We start from the raw sequence: 19,512 nt of genomic DNA on the forward strand, positions 1-19,512 counted from the left end.
GCATTTTGTGAATTATCTAAGCAATATCTGGGAATTGAACTACACTTTTAATACAACAGCAACACAACACCCCCCCCCCCATCCCGCGCACACACATCTAAAGCCCAGCGCTCTTAAACATTACATTAAAAAAAACTATTTTACTTATACAAGTTAAGAAAAAAAGATCATAATCCTATTTTTCATTTCTAACACTTAATAAGAGTGTATAAAATCATTTCCGCATACGTAATGTACTGGTGGTGCCAGTCACGTGGTACCACAAGCTTCCGGGTAACATATTAGTGTGTACACAGAATTATTGTGATTAGAACTATACTCACTGTACCAGTCAAGTGGTTACCGACAGTTCCGGCTACAGAACATTCCATAACCTGATTGTTGTCTACAAGTAGCAAGTGTGTCTTCAACAAGTTAAATGTGGTAAGTGAAAAGTATTTTGTTCAATGAATCTGAAAGATAGTAAAACATTTGATTTTAATATGGATCTGGAAGTTAAATTATCTATCTTGATTTTTTATCAACAATATTGCGCTTGAATGTAGATTTTTATTCAAAGTGAATCATGATCTTAGTCAAATATTGCAACTCAGAGTTCTTCGACTAAATAATTTGTACAAATTCGATAGATTTCACGAGTTTATCAACAATAGATACATGCAGGACGACCCATCTTTTTTTTTATATATTGTCCTTGTTCAAAAATGGCGAAAAAATCCAAGAAACAAAATATATATACAACTCGTTTATTTTCTTTATATTTGGATAAAAAAAGATGCAATTTTTTTGTAGTTATTTGTTTAAACATATAAAACTGTACTCTTAAGAGAAGTCTTTACCACAGCTATTTATTTTATTTTGCTTTGTAACATAGTCAATGTTTTACCTATTTGTTTCTGTTTTTGTTATAGAGTAATTCAAATATACAGCTACTTTTTACTTTGCATCGTCAAAGAGTTGTTGAATGATATGATTTGTTTTTTGGTTTGTGAATAAGTAATTCTATGCAAAGCTTTCTTTTCTTTTTCTTTTTACCATTTCAAAAAACAAGGTAATAAGAGAGAGAGAAAGAGAAAGAGAGAGAGAGAGAGAGACACACACACACAATGTACTACTGTTATTGAGTCTTTAGTTGCCATAACTAAAACCCTTTAAACTTAAGTCATTGTCCAGGAAATATATCCTTCACACCGGAGATCCAATCTCAAATTAGATATGTTTCCTTGTCGTGAACAGCTTTTTAAAAAAGATCACTCACATAGAATTAAATGAATGAATATAAAACATGTGCCACATGAACAGGGACGAATTTAATTTTTCTCAATAGTATGTCGAGTTTATTTTTTTCATTCTTGGAATTAATGGCGCATAAGAAAATTGCTGTTATAAAAACTTTGTCAACTAACATAAATTTGTATTGTTTACTGTGTTAGAAACCCTCAATTCCAAGAATCAAAATATTTTCCAATGCAAATAAACTCTGATTTGTACTCACAATAACAAAGATTTTTTTTGATAAATTCAAAAGATTGAGAACTGTTAATGGCTAGTTTCTTGATTTTAAAGTGCCGTTTGGATGAAGTTTGCAATAATATTAAATTAAAACCTGCATCATATATGGGGATTGGATAACGTTTGGGAGTGATACATGTATATCCTAAATATGTTAACATGATATTGCATTTGTCTTATCAATCGCTTCTTGTAATTTGCTAGGTTAAAAGTTAAGAATAATTTCATTTTCAATTTTACTACAATATTCTTTTTTTAAATTAAAAACGAAATAATTATTTTACAATATGTATAACCAAATAGCTAAGCAAATACAAAGTCACTGTATTGTTTTCAATCATTTCAATATAACAAGAGTCCGCTTTATATATAATTATCACTACTGATAGTTAGTACATGCGTTTGAGTGCCAAATCAAAACAAAATAGGTAATGAAAACGCCCATTTTAAAAAAATGCTAATCATATTTCGATTGTACTCTAATACTACTTTTATTAAATATGGGGAAACTGTTGATATCCTTATCAAGCCATACATGCATTTAAATTGTCTTATAACTCTGTACCAAACAAACGTAAGTAAGGAATTACGGTATCGTAATATGCACCTCTAAGTAAAACGTCAAAAAAATAAGACGTCGTTTAAAATGTCGCAGTGACGTTAAGTTTTCTGTTTGATAATGCCGAAACCAGAAGGATAAACATCATTATTTTGTGTATGACAAAACGGGAGTTTGAAGAATAATTTGAATTCCAAAGAGGTATGGGGTTAGTGATTTTAAAAGTTAGGATTGATTTATCATTGTATATTTACATCTAACGAGTATGATTCGAACTTATTTCTTTTGTTAATTCATAACTCTATAAAAATAACAGAACTGAAATCATCACGCCCCGAGCAGGATGAAGCTCTGCTATTCAGTCAAGTGAATTATAACTGAATGGTCAGGAAATGTGACTGAAAGACACAAATATGCCATTCTGTCACTATTCAGTTACCTTTTAGTCACCTTTCAAATGACTGAATGGCAGAGATTCAGCCCGTTCCGTTTATCGGTTGGTCGAAATCTACAACAACGTAAGAAAAATCAGGAGCTGCGCAACAGAATCTTGATGATGTCAGACGTTAACTCATTTACCCAACTTTGTACAGGCACCCGGTAAAAATGACTATTCAACGAAATTATTCATCATTTGTTCTATAAAAGTCTACAATCACATAAACGAACTTGTATAATCACAGTTGTTGTTGCCATAATTAGGGTTCCAATGTATACTGTATTTTGTGAATTATCTAAGCATTAACTGGGAATTGAACTACAGTTCACATAACATCATCACCCCCTCCCCCCGCACACACACACACTAAAAGCATACCAGTCTTTAAAATTACATACGAAAAAACATAATACTTATTATTAAAAATGAGAGGACTCATATTCTTCATTTCTAGCGCTTCATAACTAAATTATTGTGTTTAAAATTATTTCCGCATTAGAAATATACTCACTGTACCAGTCACGTGGTCACACAAAGTTCCGGCTACAGAATATTCCACAACCTGATCGTTGTCTACAAGTAGGAAGTGTGTCTTCAACAACTTAAATGTGGTAAGTGAAAAGTATTTTTTTTAATGAATAAAAAAGATAAGTAGACATTTGACTTTAATATCTATACGGAAGTTAAATTATCCATCTTGATATTTTATCAACAATACTGAGATTGAATGTGCACTTTTATTAAAAATGATTTATGATCTCAGTCGAATATGTTCAGAGTTCCTTGACCTAAATAATTTGTACAAATGCAATAGATTCCATGGATTTATAAACAATAGATATATGCATGACCACCCAATTATTCATTTTTTTTAAAATACCAATAATGCCCATTTATTTGTTAAAGAATGGCGACCAAAAAAAAAAGAAAAAAAAAGAAGATTATATATTCAACTCGTTAATTTTTAAAGTTTTTGGATAAAAAAGATGCAATAATTTGTATATTTGTGTTTTAATGTTAAAATGGTCCTCTTAAAAGAAGTCAATACTGCAGGTATTTATTTCATTTGCTTTGTAAAATAGACAATGTTTTACCTATTTGTTTCTGTTTTTGTTATAGAGTAATTCAATTAAACAGGTTTTTTTTTATCGTCAAAGAGTTAATAAATTATACAGGTTTTTATAATATAATTTGTCAATAAGTAATTCTGTACAAAAGCTGTTTGTTTCTTTTCTTTTTACAACTTTATATACAAGGGAATAAGTTTGATTGATTGACACAGAGAGAGAGAGAGAGAGAGAGAGAGAGAGAGAGAGAGAGAGAGAGAGAGAGAGAGAGAGAGAGAGAGAGAGAGAGAGAGAGAGAGAGAGAGAGAGAGAGAGAGAGAGAATGTACTACTGAAGAGCTTTTTGAGGCTTTAGAAGTCAATAATTAAAGCCCTTCAAGTTTTAGTTATTGGCCAGGAAATATATCCCCACATCGGAGATCCAATCTTAAATTAGATATGTTTCCTTGTCGTGTACAGCTTATTGAAAATAACCTCTCACAAAGAATTAGATGAATTAATATCGAAATATGTTTCACATGCACAGGGATGAACTCAAAAGTATGTCCAGTTTTTTTTAACGATCGGTCCTTTTATGTCAAATTCGGTAAAAAATACTCTGCGTCTTAAATGAACTTCTGCCATTCAGTCAACTGAATTATAACTGAATTGTCAGGAAAGGTGACTGAATGACACAAATATGCCATTCAGTCACTTTTCAGTAACCTTTAAGTCACCTTTCAAATGACTGAATGGCAGATATTCATCCCGTTCCGTTTATCGGTTGGTCGAAATCTACAACAACGTAAGAAAGATCAGGGACTGCACGAAATAATCATGATGATATCAGACCTTAACTCATTTACCCAAGTTTATACAGACACACGGTAAAAATGACTTATCACCGAAATTATTCATCATGTTTTCTATAAATGTCTACAATCAGATAAACGAACTTGTATAATCACAGTTGTTTTTACCATAATTAATGTTCCAATGTATACTGCATTTTGTGAATTATCTAAACATTAACTAGGAATTGAACAACAGTTTATTATAACATCAACACCCCCCTCCCCCCGCACACACACACACTAAAAGCATGCCAGTCTTTAAAATTACATACGAAAAAACATTATACTAAGTATTTAAAATGAGAGGACTCATATTCTTCATTTCTAGCGCTTCATAACTAAATTATTGTGTTTAAAATTATTTCCGCATTAGAAATATACTCACTGTACCAGTCACATGGTCACACAAAGTTTCGGCTACAGAATATTCCACAACCTGATCGTTGTCTACAAGTAGGAAGTGTGTCTTCAACAACTTAAATGTGGTAAGTGAAAAGTATTTTTTTTAATGAATAAAAAAGATAAGTAGACATTTGACTTTAATATCTATACGGAAGTTAAATTATCCATCTTGATATTTTATCAACAATATTGAGATTGAATGTGCACTTTTATTTAAAATGATTTATGATCTCAGTCGAATATGCTCAGAGTTCTTTGACCTAAATAATTTGTACAAATGCGATAGATTCCATGGATTTATAAACAATAGATATATGCATGACCACCCAATTATTCATTTTTTTTAAAAAATACCAATAATGCCCATTTATTTGTTCAAGAATGGCGACCAAAAAAAAAAAAAGAAGAAAATGATTAGATATTCAACTCGTTCATTTTTTAAAGTTTTTGGATAAAAAAGATGCAATAATTTGTATATGTGTGTTTTAATGTTGAAATGGTCCTCTTAAAAGAAGTCAATACTACAGGTATTTATTTCATTTGCTTTGTAAAATAGACAATGTTTTACCTATTTGTTTCTGTTTTTGTTATAGAGTAATTCACTTAAACAGGTTTTTTATCGTCAAAGAGTTAATAAATTATACAGGTTTTTATAATATAATTTGTCAATAAGTAATTCTGTACAAAAGCTGTTTGTTTCTTTTCTTTTTACCACTTTATATACAAGGGAATAAGTTTGATTGATTGAGAGAGAGAGAGAGAGAGAGAGAGAGAGAGAGAGAGAGAGAGAGAGAGACAATGTACTACTGAAGAGCTTTTTGAGGCTTTAGAAGTCAATAATTAAAGCCCTTCAAGTTTTAGTTATTGGCCAGGAAATATATCCCCCACATCGGAGATCCAATCTTAAATTAGATATGTTTCCTTGTCGTGTACAGCTTATTGAAAATAACCTCTCACAAAGAATTAGATGAATTAATATCGAAATATGTTTCACATGCACAGGGATGAACTCAAAAGTATGTCCAGTTTTTTTTAACGATCGGTCCTTTTATGTCAAATTCGGTAAAAAATACTCTGCGTCTTAAATGAACTTCTGCCATTCAGTCAACTGAATTATAACTGAATTGTCAGGAAAGGTGACTGAATGACACAAATATGCCATTCAGTCACTTTTCAGTAACCTTTAAGTCACCTTTCAAATGACTGAATGGCAGATATTCATCCCGTTCCGTTTATCGGTTGGTCGAAATCTACAACAACGTAAGAAAGATCAGGGACTGCACGAAATAATCATGATGATATCAGACCTTAACTCATTTACCCAAGTTTATACAGACACACGGTAAAAATGACTTATCACCGAAATTATTCATCATGTTTTCTATAAATGTCTACAATCAGATAAACGAACTTGTATAATCACAGTTGTTTTTACCATAATTAATGTTCCAATGTATACTGCATTTTGTGAATTATCTAAACATTAACTAGGAATTGAACAACAGTTTATTATAACATCAACACCCCCCTCCCCCCGCACACACACACACTAAAAGCATACCAGTCTTTAAAATTACATACGAAAAAACATTATACTAATTATTTAAAATGAGAGGACTCATATTCTTCATTTCTAGCGCTTCATAACTAAATTATTGTGTTTAAAATTATTTCCGCATTAGAAATATACTCACTGTACCAGTCACGTGGTCACACAAAGTTCCGGCTACAGAATATTCCACAACCTGATCGTTGTCTACAAGTAGGAAGTGTGTCTTCAACAACTTAAATGTGGTAAGTGAAAAGTATTTTTTTTAATGAATAAAAAAGATAAGTAGACATTTGACTTTAATATCTATACGGAAGTTAAATTATCCATCTTGATATTTTATCAACAATATTGAGATTGAATGTGCACTTTTATTTAAAATGATTTATGATCTCAGTCAAATATGCTCAGAGCTCCTTGACCTAAATAATTTGTACAAATGCGATAGATTCCATGGATTTATAAACAATAGATATATGCATGACCACCCAATTATTCATTTTTTTTAAAAATACCAATAATGCCCATTTATTTGTTCAAGAATGGCGACCAAAAAAAAAAAAGAAGAAAATGATTAGATATTCAACTCGTTCATTTTTTAAAGTTTTTGGATAAAAAAGATGCAATAATTTGTATATGTGTGTTTTAATGTTGAAATGGTCCTCTTAAAAGAAGTCAATACTACAGGTATTTATTTCATTTGCTTTGTAAAATAGACAATGTTTTACCTATTTGTTTCTGTTTTTGTTTTAGAGTAATTCAATTAAACAGGTTTTTTTTATCGTCAAAGAGTTAATAAATTATACAGGTTTTTATAATATAATTTGTCAATAAGTAATTCTGTACAAAAGCTGTTTGTTTCTTTTCTTTTTACCACTTTATATACAAGGGAATAAGTTTGATTGATTGAGAGAGAGAGAGAGAGAGAGAGAGAGAGAGAGAGAGAGAGAATGTACTACTGAAGAGCTTTTTGAGGCTTTAGAAGTCAATAATTAAAGCCCTTCAAGTTTTAGTTATTGGCTAGGAAATATATCCCCCACATCGGAGATCCAATCTTAAATTAGATATGTTTCCTTGTCGTGTACAGCTTATTGAAAATAACCTCTCACAAAGAATTAGATGAATTAATATCGAAATATGTTTCACATGTACAGGGATGAACTCAAAAGTATGTCCAGTTTTTTTTAACGATCGGTCCTTTTATGTCAAATTCGGTAAAAAATACTCTGCGTCTTAAATGAACTTCTGCCATTCAGTCAACTGAATTATAACTGAATTGTCAGGAAAGGTGACTGAATGACACAAATATGCCATTCAGTCACTTTTCAGTAACCTTTAAGTCACCTTTCAAATGACTGAATGGCAGATATTCATCCCGTTCCGTTTATCGGTTGGTCGAAATCTACAACAACGTAAGAAAAATCAGGGACTGCACGAAATAATCATGATGATATCAGACCTTATCTCATTTACCCAAGTTTATACAGACACACGGTAAAAATGACTTATCACCGAAATTATTCATCACGTTTTCTATAAATGTCTACAATCAGATAAACGAACTTGTATAATCACAGTTGTTTTTACCATAATGAATAATCCAATGTATACTGCATTTTGTGAATTATCTAAACATTAACTAGGAATTGAACAACAGTTTATTATAACATCAACACCCCCCTCCCCCCGCACACACACACACTAAAAGCATACCAGTCTTTAAAATTACATACGAAAAAACATTATACTTATTATTGAAAATGAGAGGACTCATATTCTTCATTTCTAGCGCTTCATAACTAAATTATTGTGTTTAAAATTATTTCCGCATTAGAAATATACTCACTGTACCAGTCACGTGGTCACACAAAGTTCCGGCTACAGAATATTCCACAACCTGATCGTTGTCTACAAGTAGGAAGTGTGTCTTCAACAACTTAAATGTGGTAAGTGAAAAGTATTTTTTTAATGAATAAAAAAGATAAGTAGACATTTGACTTTAATATCTATACGGAAGTTAAATTATCCATCTTGATATTTTATCAACAATATTGAGATTGAATGTGCACTTTTATTAAAAATGATTTATGATCTCAGTCGAATATGTTCAGAGTTCCTTGACCTAAATAATTTGTACAAATGTGATAGATTTCATGGATTTATAAACAATAGATATATGCATGACCACCCAATTATTCTTTTTTTTAAAATACCAATAATGCCCATTTATTTGTTCAAGAATGGCGACTGAAAAAAAAAAGAAAAAAAAAGATTATATATTTAACTCGTTCATTTTTAAAGTTTTTTGATAAAAAAGATGCAATAATTTGTATATTTGTGTTTTAATAATAAAATGGTCCTCTTAAAAGAAGTCAATACTACAGGTATTTATTTCATTTGCTTTGTAAAATAGACAATGTTTTACCTATTTGTTTCTGTTTTTGTTATAGAGTAATTCAATTAAACAGGTTTTTTTTCGTCAAAGAGTTTAAATTATACAGGTTTTTATAATATAATTTGTCAATAAGTAATTCTGTACAAAAGCTGTTTGTTTCTTTTCTTTTTACCACTTTATATACAAGGGAATAAGTTTGATTGATTGATTGATTGAGAGAGAGAGAGAGAGAGAGAGAGAGAGAGAGAATGTACTACTGAAGAGCTTTTTGAGGCTTTAGAAGTCAATAATTAAAGCCCTTCAATTTTTAGTTATTGGCCAGGAAATATATCCCCCACATCGGAGATCCAATCTTAAATTAGATATGTTTCCTTGTCGTGTACAGCTTATTGAAAATAACCTCTCACAAAGAATTAGATGAATTAATATCGAAATATGTTTCACATGTTCAGGGATGAACTCAAAAGTATGTCCAGTTTTTTTTAACGATCGGTCCTTTTATGTCAAATTCGGTAAAAAATACTCTGCGTCTTAAATGAAGCTCTGCCATTCAGTCAACTGAATTATAACTGAATTGTCAGGAAAGGTGACTGAATGATACAAATATGCCATTCAGTCACTTTTCAGTAACCTTTAAGTCACCTTTCAAATGACTGAATGGCAGATATTCATCCCGTTCCGTTTATCGGTTGGTCGAAATCTACAACAACGTAAGAAAGATCAGGGACTGCACGAAATAATCATGATGATATCAGACCTTAACTCATTTACCCAAGTTTATACAGACACACGGTAAAAATGACTTATCACCGAAATTATTCATCATGTTTTCTATAAATGTCTACAATCAGATAAACGAACTTGTATAATCACAGTTGTTTTTACCATAATTAATGTTCCAATGTATACTGCATTTTGTGAATTATCTAAACATTAACTAGGAATTGAACAACAGTTTATTATAACATCAACACCCCCCTCCCCCCGCACACACACACACTAAAAGCATACCAGTCTTTAAAATTACATACGAAAAAACATTATACTAATTATTTAAAATGAGAGGACTCATATTCTTCATTTCTAGCGCTTCATAACTAAATTATTGTGTTTAAAATTATTTCCGCATTAGAAATATACTCACTGTACCAGTCACGTGGTCACACAAAGTTCCGGCTACAGAATATTCCACAACCTGATCGTTGTCTACAAGTTGGAAGTGTGTTTTCAACAACTTAAATGTGGTAAGTGAAAAGTATTTTTTTTAATGAATAAAAAAGATAAGTAGACATTTGACTTTAATATCTATACGGAAGTTAAATTATCCATCTTGATATTTTATCAACAATATTGAGATTGAATGTGCACTTTTATTAAAAATAATTTATGATCTTAGTCGAATATGCTCAGAGCTCCTTGACCTAAATAATTTGTACAAATGCGATAGATTCCATGGATTTATAAACAATAGATATATGCATGACCACCCAATTATTCATTTTTTTAAAAAATACCAATAATGCCCATTTATTTGTTAAAGAATGGCGACCAAAAAAAAAAAGGAAGAAAAAGATTAGATATTCAACTCGTTCATTTTTAAAGTTTTTGGATAAAAAAGATGCAATAATTTGTATATGTGTGTTTTAATGTTGAAATGGTCCTCTTAAAAGAAGTCAATACTGAAGGTATTTATTTCATTTGCTTTGTAAAATAGACAATGTTTTACCTATTTAAGGTCTTCCGTTTCCAACGGAAGACTTTTCTATTATTGTGCGGGTTAAGATTATTAGGGTCTTCCGTTTTCAACGGAAGACCCTCTTGTTATTCTATTGTTTCTTTTTCATTAGGGTCTTCCGTTTCCAACGGAAGACCCTCTTGTTATTCTATTGTTTCTTTTTAGGGTCTTCCGTTTCCAACGGAAGACCCTCTTGTTATTCTATTGTTTCTTTTTAGGGTCTTCCGTTTCCAACGGAAGACCCTCTTGTTATTCTATTGTTTCCTTTTATTATTAGGGTCTTCCGTTTTCAACGGAAGACCCTCTTGTTATTCTATTGTTTTTTTTAGGGTCTTCCGTTTTCAACGGAAGACCCTCTTGTTATTCTTCGGTTTCTTTCTATTATTATTATTATTAGGGTCTTCCGTTTTCAACGGAAGACCCTCTTGTTATTCTTCGGTTTCTTTTTATTATTAGGGTCTTCCGTTTTCAACGGAAGACCCTCTTGTTATTCTTCGGTTTCTTTCTATTATTATTATTATTCTTTTTATTTTTTTTTCTGACTCCTTTTCGGCTTTATAACTCAAAAAGTTTACAACCGATTTTAATGAAATTTTCAGTGGTTGTGTGCAACTATAATACCTCAAAGTTTGTGAAGTTTCTTTGAAAACGTCACTTCCGTTTTTACGTTACGTCATTTTTAAAATTTTCAAAAAGTCATTTTGTCCGCGGCGTTTCTCAAAAACGCTTCAAGATAGAGGCTTGAAATTTTCAATGGTTATGATTTAATCGATTTACCTCTGTAATAAGGCTGGAAATGAAAATCTGTCACTTCCGGTCGAAACCGGAAGGGTATCAAATTTTTCGAAAAAATGAATTTTCTGATCAAATCAAAAATGAATATGTGTTTTATAGAGCTTATTAAGCCGAATCTAACACTGAAAGCCGTTTTAAAATCGGACGATGCATTACAGAGATATACGAGTTCAAAAAATGATTTTTCCGGAAATTTTGATTCCGCGTTTTTGGTTAAGAAATTAGTATCAAGTTCTTGGTTAAATTAACTTGTACCTAAAAATTAATTGTTAAGTCGTACTGTAACACATTCGGATTTTTTTTGTTAAGTCGTTCTTGAAATCGGAAAGGTTTTTGTTAAGTCGTACGTAAAATTATTCGGTTTTTGTTAAGTTGTACCAGGAATAATTCGATTTTTTCATCTTTTTATTTAAGGTACTCTTTATTGGTTTAAGAGCTCTGCTTCTTACAGGAACTTCCAGCTTTACTTCCGACATTAACGGAAGACCCACTCGTTGCTTTGCAACGAGCTTTGCTCTAGTTATTATACTTTTTCTTTTTTTTTCTGACTCCTTCTCGGCTTTATAACTCAAAAAGTTTCCAACCGATTTTAATGAAACTTTCAGAGATAATGTGAAACTAATATCCCTCAAAGATGTTAAAGTTTTCTTGACAACGTCACTTTCGTTTTGACGTGACGTCATTTTTAAAAATTTTAAAAAGGCATTTTGTCCGCGGCGTTTCTCAAAAACGCTTTAAGATAGAGGCTTGAAATTTTCAATGGTTATGATTTGGTCGATTTACCTCTGTAATAAGGCTCGAAATGAAAATCGGCCACTTCCGGTCGAAACCGGAAGTGAAACAAATTTTTCGAAAAAATGAATTTTCAGATCAAATCAAAAATGAATATGTGTTTTGTAGAGCTTATTAAGCTGAATCTAACATTGAAAGCCGTTTTAAAATCGGACGATGCATTACAGAGATATCGGGGCTTAAAAATTGATTTTTCCGGAAATTTTGATTCCGCGTCCTTGGTTTAAAAAATAGCGTAATGATCAAAGTTAAATTAACTCGTACCAAAAATAATTGATAAGTCGTACTTAAACACATTCGGATTTTTTTTGTTAAGTCGTTCTTGAAATCGGAAAGGTTTTTGTTTAGTCGTACTTAAAATCATTCGTATTTTGTTAAGTCGTACCAGGAATAATTCGATTTTTTCATCTTTTTATTTTAGTTACTATTGTTATTGGTTTAAGAGCTCTGCTTCTTACAGGAACTTCAAGCTTTACTTCCGACATTAACGGAAGACCCACTCGTTGCTTTGCAACGAGCTTTGCTCTAGTTCTTTTTATTTTTTTTTCTGACTCCTTTTCGGCTTTATAACTCAAAAAGTTTACAACCGATTTTAATGAAACTTTCAGAGATTATGTCCAATTATAATACCTATAAGTTTATGAAGTTTCTTTGAAAATGTCACTTCCATTTTAACGTAACGTCATTTTTAAAATTTTCAAAAAGTCATTTTGTCCGCGGCGTTTCTCAAAAACGCTTTAAGATAGAGGCTTGAAATTTTCAATGCTTATGATTTGGTCGATTTACCTCTGTAATAAGGCTCGAAATGAAAATCTGTTACTTCCGGTCGAAACCGGAAGTGAAACAAATTTTTCGAAAAAATGAATTTTCTGATCAAATCAAAAATGAATATGTGTTTTGTAGAGCTCATTAGGCTGAATCTAACACTGCAAGCCGTTTTAAAATCGGACGATGCATTACATAGATATCGGGGTTTAAAAATTGATTTTTCCGGAAATTTTGATTCCGCGTCCTTGGTTTAAAAAATAGCGTAATGTTAAAAGTAAAATTAACTCGTACCAATACTAATTGTTAAGTCGTACTTGAACACACTCGGATTTTTTTTTGTTAAGTCGTTCTTGAAATCGGAAAGGTTTTTGTTAAGTCGTATTTAAAATCATTCGTATTTTGTTAAGTCGTACCAGGAATATTCGATTTTTTTCATCTTTTTATTTTAGTTACTCTTGTTATTGGTTTAAGAGCTCTGCTTCTTACAGGAACTTCCAGCTTTACTTCCAACATTAACGGAAGACCCACTCGTTGCTTTGCAACGAGCTTTGCTCTAGTTATTATTATTAGGGTCTTCCGTTTTCCAACGGAAGACCCTTTTGTTTTTCTTCGGTTTCTTTTTATTATTATTATACTTTTTCTTTTTTTTCTGACTCCTGTTTTGCTTCATAACTCAAACAGTTTTCAACCGATTTCAATGAAACTTACAGAGATTTTAGCAAATTATTGTCCCTCAAAGATGTTAAAGTTTTAAAGATAACGTCACTTCCGTTTTGACGTTACGTCATTTTTAAAATTTTAAAAAAGTCATTTCGTCCGGGACTTTTCTCAAAAACGCTTTAAGATAGAGGCTTGAAATTTTCAATGCTTATGATTTGGTCGATTTACCTCTGTAATAAAGCTATATGATAAAAATCTGTCATTTCTGGTCGAAACTGGAAGCGAATCAATTTTTTCAAAAAATTGAATTTTTTGATAAAACAAAAAACGTATACGTATTTTGTAGAGCTTTTTTAGCTGAATCTAATGCTGAAAACCGTTTAAAATTCGGAGGATGCATTACAGAGATATCGGGGTTTAAAAACTGATTTTCCCGGAAATTTTGATGCCGCGTTCTTGGTTTCAAAAATAGTGCAAAATTCACACTGAAAGTAACTTCTACTGTAACAATTCGTACTGATCATAATACTTAATAAAAAACATAAAATTATATGCATTTTGTATAGTTTGCAAAGCTAAATACAAAACTTAAATTCGTTTTAAAATCGGATACTGCATTGCAGAGATATCGGGGTTTAAATATTGATTTTTCCGGAAATGTTGATTCCTCGTTATTGGTTTAAAAAATAGTGCAAACTTCCCACTGAAAGTAACTCCCGCTAAAAAGATTTCGTACAGGTCATAAAACCGAACTCGTTTTTTATATAGTTAATCAGAGTGTTTATCGAAACGATTTCCTTACTTCGATCGATAATTACGTTGTTAGTTTTTATTAGTCTTATTAGTTTTAATCGAAATAATTATCGTACGGTTCCCCATGTCAAGTCGCCAGGTTTTGACCGCGAACAACAGCTGATAGCGGTGTGTCAGAAGAATGGCCTGCAAGACGGCGATAGTGGAAATTTCAGCTCAACTAACGTATGACAGATTTAAAGGTATGTTTCAATACAGGATATGTCGTATTGACTTTTTCTTTTCAAAGTGTTTGTGCACTTTTCAATCTAATCCGACATTCCTCTGACTCTAACCTCCGCTTTTGACGTGCGTAACAATATAAAAGCGGGCATTTGAGTCTGAGAAATCTCGGGATATTATCTGTCCAATGTATTTTCACGTGTATGTTTTGCACACTACTCTTTTGAATTTCTATTTATTATTATGTATGTCTTATTTTGTATTGAACAACACACCACACACTGTAAAACAGTGCATTAATAAGGGGTGGGGGTCCAAAGGCACACAAGAGTAGAATGTTGTAATTAGAGTGCATGTTTGCATGATGATAACTTTACCCTAAATATTTGAATATAGCAGATCTTTACCATATCACCTCCACTTAATTAATGAATTAAAGAACTCAGACAGGCTTGTGCTTAATTAAAATAAAATAAATATATTTGACATGGTAAATATTCAGTCTAATTAAAATTAGAACTTTTGTCTGGCTTGCCGTTATATATGATTATCGCCTGTGAAAGAGCATGTAAAACAGAGTGCAAGATGAAACGAACTTTAAGTTCAGATTTTAGGTTAATATTCCCTGATATCTATAAAACATTCTTCTCAAGATTTGATTATTTCACAGAACATTGTAAATTCTTTGAGATTAGTTTATCTTTTATATATATTGAATTTTATTGATTCATTTTAGGTAAACTTTACATGCAGAACACATCTACATTGTAAACAATTTTTACAGTAAGACAAATGTATGCAATAATTTTTACTACATGCGCCTCAGATCTCTCTCTCTCTCTCTCTCATGCTTTTAATCTTGGCAAAGCTTCACAGAGCAACATCATTTTGTGCATATCTCTATCTAGGAAAAGAAATCAACAATGCTTTAAATTTCAAAATGAGCATGTATTATCGTGCAATCCCTCATTTTTTCATTGTGCAACTAAAATCCAAAGCTTTGTAAAATTGTTTATGAAATTTTATACATACTAAACATAATATTGTTTTTAAAACCTGTCATTAATAAGAAAAGAGAAAAAAAATCCTCGCTAAATTTATTTGCAAAAAAAAACCCCAGTAGAATTCATTAAAAAAAAATGGTATAGCAGAAAATTATACTTTGAGGCTGTTCGGATGAAATACTGTAAGTCTTTTTAATTCCACCGTGTTAAAATTTCATGATTTTTACTAAAGTTTCAAATGCGATGGTTTTAATTTCACGCTGCTTAAAAATTCAATTACAGTAATCAAAATAGAAGCATTTAATTTCATAATATTTGGTTAAAGTGTTCAAACTAATGCTTCTTAGGAAAATCAAAAAATAGGGGGAGGGTATATATGTAAGGGTATTTCTAAGTGATGTGATGCTTTTGTCATGATAATATCATGTATATGTATGTAGTTTTGAATAAGGTTTCTTATTTAGGGAGGTTGAACAACAGTTGACCTCTATAAGATAAGGTAAAGATGCTTTATTTATGGAGAGCCCTGTGAATCTGTGTTAAATAGAAGAAAGTGGAAATGCTGGGTTCACTTAAATGGCCATATTTTTCTTAATCCTTAATGGAATTGGCAAAATGAGGTATACTTTTTCTCAGAATAGCATAAGCTTTGTAAGTTTAAGACAAGACGACTTTTCAGAGAATGTTAGTGTAAGTTTCAAGACTACATGGTATTTTCAGATTTTTCATTTAACTGTAATTTTGAGTAGATTTTGTACCAAAAGTAGTCTTTTTTGGGAAAATGGATGATTTTGTTGGTTATATATGTCATTACATGATTTATTAGCTATAATATACAAGGGAAGTAAATCCCTTTTAAATGTGTAGAATGACCGCCACTAGAGTAAATTGGCTTAGAAAGTAGGTATTTCCTATCCTGATGACAATTAATAGGCTTAAGTTAATTACTGAGATAAGAATTAATACTGCACAGTAAAAGAGTTTTGATCAATTGAATTATTTAAATTATAAATTAGCAGCAATTTTGCTGTCTGATTTCATGAAATAACATCAAGCAACCTGACTTATATAACTAAATTTTTTTAAAACAGCATATTTTACTTTCAAATAAAATTCACATGTAGACAAATGCAGTTATCAAAGTATACAATATGTCAAAAAACTCAAGTTTTTGCTCCTTCCTATCCAAAAGTGATATTTTAGATATATTTACGGAATTCAAAAAGCTACCCCCTCTTTCCAATTGTCTTCATTACCATTACATGTTGGATATGTAAATGTACATTTGACCTTGAAATAACATCTGCTATAATAATTACTCTCGAAATGATCAAGAAACAACAAATGTTTACCCATTTATTGTATATATGCATCAAAAATGTAGGAAAACATGTAAAATTTGATAATTTATCATGGAATTCTCATCCATCCCCAGGTACCCGGTTGTGTTTGAATTTCATTTTAATTAAGAGCAGACATCACACTTGTAGGTTTTACTATTTTAGCAAAGTTAAAAGGAGACTAGAAACCAGAATAAATAAGATATTCACTAAAAATGATTATCAGCTTACTGTTTCATGAAAACAAGAAATCACATGTATGGCGGCATGTCTTTTTGTTATTGTGAAAAAAAATGTTACATTTCATCCATTTATCAAGAAAAGATCAATTTTCAATATCAGTGATGGTTGTTTTTAAATATGTGTCAGAAATGACTCAAGGGAATTGCCACAAGTTTCATAATATTTGGTTAAAGTGTTCAAACTAATGCTTCTTAGGAAAATCAAAAAATAGGGGGAGGGTATACATGTAAGGGTATTTCTAAGTGATGTGATGCTTTTGTCATGATAATATCATGTATATGTATGTAGTTTTGAATAAGGTTTCTTATTTAGGGAGGTTGAACAACAGTTGACCTCTATAAGATAAGGTAAAGATGCTTTATTTATGGAGAGCCCTGTGAATCTGTGTTAAATAGAAGAAAGTGGAAATGCTGGGTTCACTTAAATGGCCATATTTTTCTTAATCCTTAATGGAATTGGCAAAATGAGGTATACTTTTTCTCAGAATAGCATAAGCTTTGTAAGTTTAAGACAAGATGACTTTTCAGAGAATGTTAGTGTAAGTTAAAGGTAGCAAGGGACAGTTTCGGATAAAGTACCCGTCAATATTTGTGTAAAATTGAGAGTTGCTGTACTTGAAGGCTTATGAGTGTTGCTAAAATTCATGAAATGATTTTTAATGATTATCATTAGTTAGAGGGATGTCTCTTGTTGAAATTGATATTCAATATGTAGGCCCCATATGTTAGGTACATGAGATTCAGAAGTAAAATGTGAAATTTTAGTTACAGGGTTCCGAAGACACACGTCCCCAGGCTACAATGAAATGTACCAAAAAAACTGTCCTGTGCCATCTTATGTCACGTATCGGGATATGTCATACTAATTACACTGCATGGTCAGTGTATTTTTTTTTCAGAAATACTATGCATATATTAATGTAAACACAGCTATTATAAGTACCGGTACATGTATTAACACAGCTTATTGATTTTTTTAATTTCAGCTATTGGTGGCCACATGGTTTTTACCTGTTGATTCTTTTCAGCTCTTGAGGTTAACCTGTCACCTCTACCTACATGCATATTCCTTAATGTGTTCTACAGACTATTTACCAGTAATTCAAATTAAAACGGATAATTCATGAACAGTTACTGTAATGGAACTTTAAGAAAGCATCATGCCTTGTTGTGGTTTGTGTTTGATAAGAAATTATAACAAACAAAATTATGGCTGTTTAAAGTAATTTACAATTGTTAGCTGTGAAAAATTGTTTTTTCAATAAAAGTATGCACCTATGTTTCCTTTATTTTGTTTTTAGCTCACCTGAGCCAAAGGCTCAAGTGAGCTTTTCTGATCACAATTTGTTGTTGTCGTTGTTGTAAACTTTTCATATTTTCATCTTCTTCTCAAGAACCACTGGGCAGATTTCAACCAAATTTGGCACTAAGCACCACCACTAGGTGAAGGGGATTCAAGTTTGTTTGAATGAAGGGCCACACCCTCTTTAAAGGGGAGGTAATTGAGAATTATTGAAAATTTGTTGGTATTTTTCAAAAATCTTCTTCTCAAAAACTATTCGGTCTGAAAAACTTAAACTTGTGTGGAGGCATCCTCGGGTAGTGTAGATTCAAGTTTATTCAAATCATGGTCCCCGGGGGTAGGGAGGGGCCACAAGAGGGGGATCAAGTTTTACATAGGAATATATAGAGAAAATCTTTGAAAATCTTCTTCTTAAAAACTATTAGGACAGAAAAGCTCAAATTGAAGTGGAAGCATCCTCAGGTAGTGTAGATTCAAGTTTGTTCAAATCATAGTCCCAGGTGGTATGGTGGGGTCACAACGGGGGAATGGATTTTTACATAGGAATATATAGAGAAAATCTTTAAAAATCGTTTTCTCAGAAACTAATCAGCCAGGAAAGCTGAAACTTACATGTATGTGGAAGCATCATCAGGTAGTGTAGATACAAAGTTGTGAAAATCATGACCCCGGGGATAGGTTTGGGCCACAATGAGTGGGGGGGGGGGTCAAAGTTTAACATAGGAATATATAGAGTAAATATTTAAAAATCTTCTTCTCAGAAACTAATCAGCCAGATGATTCTTTATAATTGTTAAGACTTTGGCCCCAGGACAGTTCTTTGGCCTCACAAGAAGGTTCAGAGTTTGATGTAGGTTTATATCCCATATATAAACTATTGTTAAGGATACTGCAATACTCATGCATGCGATATGACTATAAAATCAATATAAAATCATCCTTTTAGAAAAGGAACTAATGATTATAAACATAAGAATATTTAGGGGGGGGGGGGTGGATTTTATTTATACAGGATCTACATGTATTATTGTACATTGACCAGGTAGTTTGCATTGTGACCCCATTAAGCTGATTTTATCATACCTATTGTTCCTCAGGTGAGCGATGTGGCCCATTTGCCTCTTGTTTTAGTTTTTCATTGTT

At 31.6% G+C, this 19,512-nt stretch overlaps 2 long non-coding RNA genes across 2 annotated transcripts; both read left to right on the forward strand.

Moving 5' to 3' along the window:
• Positions 1-297: 297 nt before the first annotated feature.
• Positions 298-10,000, forward strand: LOC105348501 (uncharacterized). Its single transcript, XR_010712436.1, has 6 exons — positions 298-423; positions 3,010-3,121; positions 4,783-4,894; positions 6,494-6,605; positions 8,195-8,306; positions 9,888-10,000. It is a non-coding gene; the product is annotated as an uncharacterized lncRNA (long non-coding RNA).
• A 4,506-nt stretch (positions 10,001-14,506) lies between these two features.
• On the forward strand, positions 14,507-18,772 carry LOC136274143 (uncharacterized). The gene is made up of 2 exons (XR_010712439.1): positions 14,507-14,681; positions 18,053-18,772. It is a non-coding gene; the product is annotated as an uncharacterized lncRNA (long non-coding RNA).
• The last annotated feature ends 740 nt before the right edge of the window (positions 18,773-19,512 follow it).

Source organism: Magallana gigas, chromosome 1, assembly GCF_963853765.1.
Source record: "Magallana gigas chromosome 1, xbMagGiga1.1, whole genome shotgun sequence".
NCBI classification, from domain to species: domain Eukaryota; kingdom Metazoa; phylum Mollusca; class Bivalvia; order Ostreida; family Ostreidae; genus Magallana; species Magallana gigas.